We start from the raw sequence: 9,186 nt of genomic DNA, 5'->3' as shown, positions 1-9,186 counted from the left end.
ATCGACTGAGATAAATAATAAAATGAAATATTAAAATCATGATGTATCTCGCTGCATTGCGCGAGTACGCTTCTAGTTATCTTATAAAATATTTGACTAAAACTCTTAAAAACAACATTTTAAACATATAGTACTACCAATTAATGTCAAATTACTTAAAGACAACCCCTATTGCTTTAGGTACAACCTATTAAAGCATACTAAAGCCATGCATATCCCTAAACCCAATCCCATTTTTATCGTCATCCCTAATCTCTCCTATCCCTAACACAAAATCGATTTTCAAACCCATGAACATAGATTTTGATGAAATCGATTCCAACCCAATTCGATTTCTTCGGTTTCAACAGATTTTGAGATAAAAGAGATTTCGATTTCTATCTTATCCCTAAACCCAATTCGATTTTCTCGCCATCCCTAATCTCTCCTATCCGTAAAACCGATTTGGATGAAAAGAGATTTCGATTTCTGTTGACTCTGTTTGTAGTTCGAGAATTTGCTACTATCAGTATACGGATTTTGAGGTACGAAGTTTCGTATTTGATCTTTTTTATTTGGGTTGGTACATTGATGTAGCATTTAGCATCTTTTCATCCAGTTGAAGATTTTAGGGTTTTGAGGGTCGTCAGGAATCTGTTTAGATGAATGTCATTCATGTTTTGTCTTTGAATGATTTTTGTTAGAAAAGAAAAAATATTATCAATATTTGCATAACATAGGTATAGTTTGGAGATGTGTACAGGTCTGTATTTATTCGCTTGTGTGCTTCCCAGTTTCCCTTAGCTATCAGCATGTCTGATCAATTAATTGTCTTCATGGTTGTCCCCTTATTTACAGGGTTTATTTGGACTGATGTCCTCCTGATCAACGAAGTGTTATCATAGGCTGCTCTTCAAGATTTTTCTTTCGAGGTTGTCACTCTGACACTCTTTACTCCTCTCATTAATGGTTATTTTGTCTACATCAACCTAATTTGCTTAGCTGAAAACTCACCTATCTTGTTTGAATGTTCATGGCTGGTGGTATTAGAAGTTTTTTTCTTTCTTTTTTTTTTCTTTGTAATTCTTTCTTTCTTTTTTAATTCTGTTTAATTTGTTTACACCGCTTCTGTTTAATTCTGGATGGTAACTCCTTGCAAGCTTCCTATATGCTAAAAATGGATTTATAGACAGACTTTTACAAAAAAAAAAATACCATTTTCTTAGGACAAACAGTTGGTTATTATCACAGAAAACATGATACAAAAATGTAGTTAGAAAATTCAAAATCACCTTTCCTGGAAACTGATACAGAACAACCACAAAAAGTTGTTGCAAGCAAGTATATTGGAATACAAAAAACATGTTTGACAAGATGGCATATACCAAGCCAAGTGTTTACAGTAAAACCTCTAAAAACAGTTGGGTTGAACAGTTGGATCTTTTTTGGCAATCATCCCATACATGAAGAAGATATATGCATCAAATACAGAAGATATAACATATTGCATGTTAGGACAACATATATGTCTTCAAGGATCATGGCCTTGCCCAGATAATCACAGACACAAAGCTGTGAGGCTCTGTACCCAGGGAGCATTATATCCTCTAAACTATAAACAGATTTCCTTGACGACCATAAGATCTCATGTAGGGTAAAAGAACAACTGTCAAATAGTACATTTGAAAAGAAAGAGAGACTAAAATGAATATTAGTTGTACCATTAGCAATATGGTTAGATAAAAAATTTCATAATTTAGTGGCCAAAACTTCTAGATGTATGCAAGTTCCCTAACCTTGCTTATAGAATAATATTTTTTAGAAATTGAAACTCTTGCAAAGGCTTTGTTCTCACCATGAATGCCTCCCAGAAAACCCTTTATTCCGAGCTATAAAGATCAGAGCATTTACCTTGTCTACTACACAGACTCTGCCACTAGGGGTGATAGTAAAGATCTAGACTAAAATCATCTTCCAGATTTCCATCTGCCTAAAAGCAGAACTTGTTTTACCAAATGCAACTGTATCTGCCTTAACTGTTATTTTAAATTTTATCTGCCTTAACTGTTGTTTTAAAATTTATTTTTGTAGCATTTGTGAATATCTATTATATGGATACAGTAGAGAATGCAAACAGTAAATGAAGAATGCAGTTGCCTTAACAAGGATGTAAAATACACAGCTGTCTTAACTTAAAGCTATTAACAAGGAAACATATACATTAATTTATAAATTATAACATATACATTAATTTATAATTTATAACATATACATTAATTTATAATTTATAACATATACATTATATGCACCTTATAAACAATCTGATACATACTAATCCTGGTCACTTTCTCTACTAATTAAGATCTCTAAATTAAGATATGAGTCAGCTTATTTGTGACAGTGATGTAATGTTTCATATAGCTCCATAACCATTCCCTGCTTAAGTACACAGTGATGTAATGTTTCACATAAGTCCATAACCATTCCAATGCATGCTATGAACTGTTGTGGCTGCCTGCTAGTTCAAACTTATGGTACCAGATCCAAGTTTAAGGTTAGTGCACATAAACAAGGTTGTGGCTGCCACATGTAGCCTGTTTCCTTATGATTGATGCCATTTTTTATATGAATAAAAATATATACTAGAGAACAGTCTACTTCTAAGACTACACCCTCCTTTAAGTTTAGTTTTTGGACAGGAGCTTTGTATGTATATGGATACATTAGAGAATGCAAACAGTTAATCAACAATCATTCTTTTTCCTACTGTTGCTCCTGGCCAAAATCCTGCTGTTATATGTTGGACAAATTGAAACCAATTCGTGATGCAAAGTTATTAAGTACTACCCTTTTAATATATGTGAGGTGTGTATTTAGTTCAAGTAAAAGAGAGAGTTCACAGTTGAAGAAAGGGAGTTTTCAGCAGTGTAGAATTTCACTCTGCAGTCTTTCTAACCTCATTCTTTAAAAATGTCTTGAATATCTTTGACAAACTTATATATATGAATGCCCTTCATGTATTTGATTCATCGTTCAAGCAATGGTAGGGTCAGAATGTGAATCAAACTAACATTTTTGTAGAGAGAAGGGACTTACTGCGGCCTCAATAGTTGTGTCACCAAAAAAGGTGGCTTCAAACTTGAGATCCTTGATTACGGCATTAAGGGTTTCAATCTGTGACTCCAGATCCTTTCCTCTTCTTTTCAGAATCTCGATGGTTTGTTTAGATGTTCTCTCAGCATAGTAACCTTCTCCTAATAGAACATGTAAGTAATCTGGATATGACTCATGAGGTCTAAACATTTGTTATAGCAGTTTGCTTTCATGCCACAACCCAACTGATATCTCAAAGAAACAACTAATGCATAAATAAGGGGAACTTCATACTCAGAACATCTGATAACACATTAACATTTTAACAGGTGGCAAAACCAAACTAATCTTTGGTTTTATAATTGTTCCTGCATAAAACCAAACTAATCTGTTTTTGGTGCAATTTGTCATCCACAATTTATCAAAGGGATTGATTCATATACATTGATCGATTCCTTTCAAAGGGATTTAACGATGTAAGTTTTTCTCGAACCTTCTACACACTATTTAATACTTAGAATTTATATATGTTTGGTATGTTTTCTTGATACGTTGTTTAATTGGAAGTATGTGGTTAAGGAAAATTTTCCTTATTATAATCATATCAACTTATCAAAAAGAGATTGTGAGATAAATCTCACATAATGCACAGGTGTGTGTGTGTGTACATGGAGATAGGCATACATGCGTATAAAATCCGGGGAAGCAAGTGAAAATATAAGAAAAAGACCCCATATAATGACTGTCAAAGTCTTCCTCAAGTGCTTAATGTAAGTAAACACTCTTTCTCAAATAGGGTTGTTTGGTTGTTATATAGCCCTTTACTTGTGCAGAAAATAACAACCAAACAGGGCTGTTTGGTTGTTATACAGATGATTTTTTCATTTGCAAGTAAACACTCTTTCTCAAAAATCAGTTTATATGTATGAGCTTTACTATGGTTCCACAATAAATGTGCAAAGTTTGTAGCTAACATGTTTTTAGCTAATCAGAGATATATATAACTGTCAAAGTCTTCCTCAAGTCATCTTAGGTGCTTAATGTAAGTAAACACTCTTTCTCAAACAGGGCTGTTTGGTTGTTATACAGCCCTTTACTTGTGCAGAAAATAACAACAAAACAGGGTTGTTTGGTTGTTATATAGATGGTTTTTTCATTTGCAAGTAAACACTCTTTCTCAAAAATCAGTTTATGTGTATGAGCTTTACTATGGTTCCACAATAAATGTGCAAAGTTTGTAGCTAACGTGTTTTTAGCTAATCAGAGATATATAAGCTTTACTATTGTGGTTTGCAATGAGAAACTAACTACAATAATTTGAAATTTATATATGCCGTATCGGGAGAGTGTTTATCACTTAGGGGGTGTTTATTTGATGTCTTGTCTTTGATGACACATTTAATCTTATTGAGACCACTTAAATTGTTCATATGCCTTATATGTTGTAGTCCATTCCTATCTTAGAAGCTTTTGGTAATGCGAAAACTGTGAGAAATAATAAATCAAGGTGAGGTGAACTTCCATTTGCAATTCCCTGGACAGTCTTGCATATGTTCTACATTAATCATTTCCAGTAATGCTTGTATATTGCCACCATTTCAGTTGCTTTGGCAAGTTTGTGAAGATTCAGTTTGATCAGAAGGGAAGGATTTCAGGGGCTGCTATTAGAACGTACTTATTGGAAAGATCTTGTGTACATCTCGAAAGGAATTATCATTGCTTCTACATGCTTTCTGTTGTACCACCAGAGGTAACAAGTCTTCACCTTACTGGAACAGGAGTATAAATGTGCTTACGCATAATTTATTCTTTCTCAGTCTCTAAACACAAAGTTGGATATGATTTATGGAGATTTTTATGTTGTGGTAGTTTATAGATGGTTTCTGCAATCTGATTTGTTAATCACATGAACTATTTTCTGGTTTGCCAAAAATGATTGCAAATGTTCATTTTGCTCTAGCAGTTTGTTTGGTTGATCATCATATAAACTTATTTATTTGATTATTCTTTTATTTCCAATATCTTGTTTCCAAATTTCATGTCAATCTTATCTATTGTGCTTCTAGGATCTTCAAAGATTCAAATTGGGAGACCCAAGGACATTCCACTAGGCACTAGATGTCATATTTTAGTTTGTGTGTACATCACCTGTGTTAACAGTGACCATATCTAATGAATGCGATCCATGCCCAACTTGAAGGCTTGCATGTGCTCATCCATTTCTATTGATGCCATTAAGACCAATGATTGCAACTGTATTGCTGACTAATGTTGTGTAACCAATGATTGCAACTGTATTGTTGCACACTTTTCATTGTCAATATGCCATAACAAATACATACACTTAGCTCCATTGGTTGAAATACATGCAAAGCACCTTGTTGACAAAATAAAAAGTGATGGTAACAAGCTATTTAGTAGTGCATTATTATTTATTCATGATATTTAGTAAGATCTATGTTCACAATTACTAGCATTTTTCTTTCTTGCCTTTTTGTTCTATTTTATTTTTTGGCTTTTTTGTTTTCTTCCAAATTAACCAAGCCATTTGGTTTTATCAATACTTTAACCAAATTTAAATCCTGCTTTTAATGTTATCAAGATGTTTATTAAGGTGCAACAACATGTTCTTCTCATAATCATTGATATTATGTAATTAAATTTTGGTGTTAAAATGATTTTCTATCACGTTCTGCATATACTAGGTCAAAATTTTCATATATGACAAATGAATTTTATTTATTAGAGACAAATGTACTCTTAGATACAATTGGTGAATACATATCAAAACAAGAAATTATTTTATTGACGTTTTACCTTTCAAGTATCATTGCATGCTCTTCTGCTCTAGGACTTAAAGACAGGTAAATGATTTTTCCAGGATTCTGCATGTATTATACCAGACATAAGACGATTATCGAAGACCTTATCAATGAGTTGATCAAGAAGGTATCCCAGATATGTCGCAGTCCCTGAAGTGCCTACACTGAAGAAAGGAGGAAGAAGAAAAAGACCTTTAAGCCTAATAATGGACCATCCCTGAGGAATGAACATGAAACAAAGTTCTCCTTAGTTGAAGTCATGAAGGCTTCGAAGAAGCCAGACATCTCTATGCTGAATCTCTCAGTGCCAGCGAAGGGTCCCTATATACCCAATACTGTGCATATGAAGCCTGAGATAGGATTTATTTTCATTGACTATGATGGCGAAGTCAGCTTTCAAAGAATGTCTGAGTTGCATCTCAGTCCAATGGAACATCTTGCATACATCTGTACTTGGCTAAAAGATGACATATATGGTGAAGCGATGGACATCAGGATCAGAAAGGAATTTTGACGTCGAAAGGAGCTCGGAGAAGATGTACCTGGTTACATTAATCTGAACAACTTAGATTAGTTATTTATTTTGTACTTCGTTCTTTCACTATATAAACTATATTCTATGTCTACTTTCAGTGATTATTCTTATATCTTCTAAGTATTAGACATGTACTGAAGACTTGTAATATTTCCTTTGAAATTAATATAAGTATTTTTGTGCATTACTGAAAAAGATCCTTGAAAAGAGTAATAAGAATACAAGTCTATGAGTTACCGTATTACTTTACATTCACTGAAAATCTATAAGTCAGTGAATGTGCTATCAGTTTCAGTTTCCCTTCTTTTAAAATTTTTCTTAGACTTGAACTTAAGAAAATTTTCTAAGTAAAGACTGACTCACTGAAAAAGATCTCAAAATAGTTAAAAGGGACATGTATTTTATATGTAACTTTTTTTACTGTTATTTGATAAGACAACTTTCTTTATGTTGCCTTGTTATCATCAAATAGGGGGAGATTGTTGATCCTCTCTCTCAGTGATTTGATGATAAATATTTTTACCTTGTACGAAATATTTATTTTTTCTGTCTTTCAGTTCCAGCAATCATCACTGAGTCTGTTTAGTGATCGCTGAGAACATGTAATGTAAATCCATCAGCGACAGCGATACTTCAAGAAGACAAAACTCACACCAAAGAACCTTCAGCGAAGTTAAAGACTGAAACTGAAGATTAGAGACTAGCGAGTTCATGATCTGAAGAGGTATTCAGTGATTACAACATGATATGTGAAGACTGCCCAAGCCTCAGCGAATACTGAAGAGACCTTCAGGTTATTCCAGCATTCAGCGATCAAAAGAAGCTTGTTGAGCATGATTGTTTTTGTCTTGTACTTATACACACAAAGAACAAACCCATACCCTTTCTAGAGCATAGTAAGGTACAGAGCCGATTAGTTGACTCTACTACCCACCAACTCCATGAAAGGATGTCTGCTCATGAATAGGCTTTTGTATTATTCACTGTAGCAAAGGACAAGTCTTTCTCTAAATGCTTCACACGTGTTCAAACCCTAATGTGTTGCATTAAATGTGTATTTAATGTAATGGGTATAAATAGATGTGTTCTATCTCCATGCAGAGATACTGATACTTACTCTTGAACCCTAACTTATTGTTCATAAGTAAAAAAACACACATCTAAGAACACAATACGCTTTTCTTCAAAAACAAGTTAGAATCCCTTTTTAGTGTTCTAAATAGTTCTTACCAAGAAAAGAACTTATTTTCTTCTAGTCTTAAACAACAAATCATTTTTCTTTGCTAAGAACTAGTGTGTAACTTAGATTGTTTAGATATGTTATTTTTATCTTATCTTTCAGCAAACAATCTTGTAAAATCTGTATTGATCATTCTTTGTCAATATATATTTTAAATTTGAAAAGTTCACTGTGTTTGTATTCATCACCCCACCCCCTTCTACAAACTATTATACACATCTTGTAGACCCTAACGGGACCAACATATACCCTTCTAAATTTTGTTTTGTACTTTCAAAGGTGAACACCAAACACTTAATTGTTTTGTACATGGCTTCTAAAATATCTTTTGTATTTTTTTGAAATCGGTTTTGTATTTTAAGGTTCTCATAAGTTGTATACTTCGAAGTTGCATGTTTTGTACATGGCATTCAATTCAAGTTGCATTTATAATTCATTTGCAAACGGAATATTAACCATAGAACTTTATATCTGATCGATTAAATACCCAACGAAGTAGCTATTTTGAAATCAAAAGTTTCTTTTTCTCCTTCTGCATTTGTTTAGCGAAATGTTCTTGAGATAAAATGTATGCAACATATATAGTCATTTATATGATATGTGTGTCTATTCTCTTTTTGATTCAACTCTGGTTTGTTCGATTGTTTTTATCCATTGAAATGACAGAGAGTTGCGCTTTTGAATCTTTTGTATCGATTCAAGGTAATGGCTCCCTGTCTTCCTCATACCTCATGCTTATTCTCTCTCCTTTATTTTTTTTTCTTTCTGTTTGATCGTTGTTAAAATTTAAAACTATTTGTTGTTAATTTGCCCATGGCTTAGTATCCTTCAAGAGTAGTGATTTAATGTGTATTATTGTTGTTGTATGTACATGATGCGAAGTTATTCCATTGATTTGCTTTATGGGCCACCATGAACCATTTAAATGATAATAGGTACTATTGGGGTGCATATAATACCAATGTTCTTTGCAATCTCATTTTGTTAAAAATCAAAAGGTCATTATGCCTTTTTCGATTTTTTATCTATAAATTGCTTTTGATTTTTAATATGAAGTTGTTAAGATGAAATGAAAAAACATATTTGTTAAAGTGAAATATATTTGTTTATACTATATATGAAAAAACAGAATAAACTCATTGTTGAGATAAAACTTTATCTTTCATTCATGTAGGGAAATATATATTTATAGCTATAATACTAATTCATTTTCTTTTTGTACTCATATTCTTACATGCATCTATTTGAATTAGAAGGGTACTCGCGCAACGCAGCGAGATAAATCTCCATTTTGAAGTTTAATTTTTATTTTTCTCTATCGATATAATACGATTTTATGTGGTTTTGAGAAAACGATAATGTTTTTATTTTTGAAAGAAATATAAAGTTGAAAAAAATAAATCGATATTAGTATCAAATTAACTATTTAATAATTTTTTTTTTGTGTAACTTTTTTAATTCAATTTTTTATTATACGTTAATTTAGATTTAATAACAAAGTAATTTTATTTTTGGTT

At 32.4% G+C, this 9,186-nt stretch overlaps 1 long non-coding RNA gene across 1 annotated transcript; it reads left to right on the top strand.

Annotated features, from left to right (window-relative positions):
* Positions 1-244: 244 nt before the first annotated feature.
* Positions 245-6,243, top strand: LOC112524066. Its single transcript, XR_003070354.1, has 4 exons — positions 245-524; positions 838-911; positions 4,675-4,822; positions 5,954-6,243. It is a non-coding gene; the product is annotated as an uncharacterized LOC112524066 (long non-coding RNA).
* Positions 6,244-9,186: the final 2,943 nt, after the last annotated feature.

Source organism: Cynara cardunculus (genome assembly GCF_001531365.2).
Source record: "Cynara cardunculus var. scolymus isolate 2C chromosome LG 13, CcrdV1, whole genome shotgun sequence".
Taxonomy (NCBI): Eukaryota; Viridiplantae; Streptophyta; class Magnoliopsida; order Asterales; family Asteraceae; genus Cynara; species Cynara cardunculus.
Note: the sequence above shows the minus strand (reverse complement) of the source record. Positions and strands in the feature narration are given on the sequence as shown.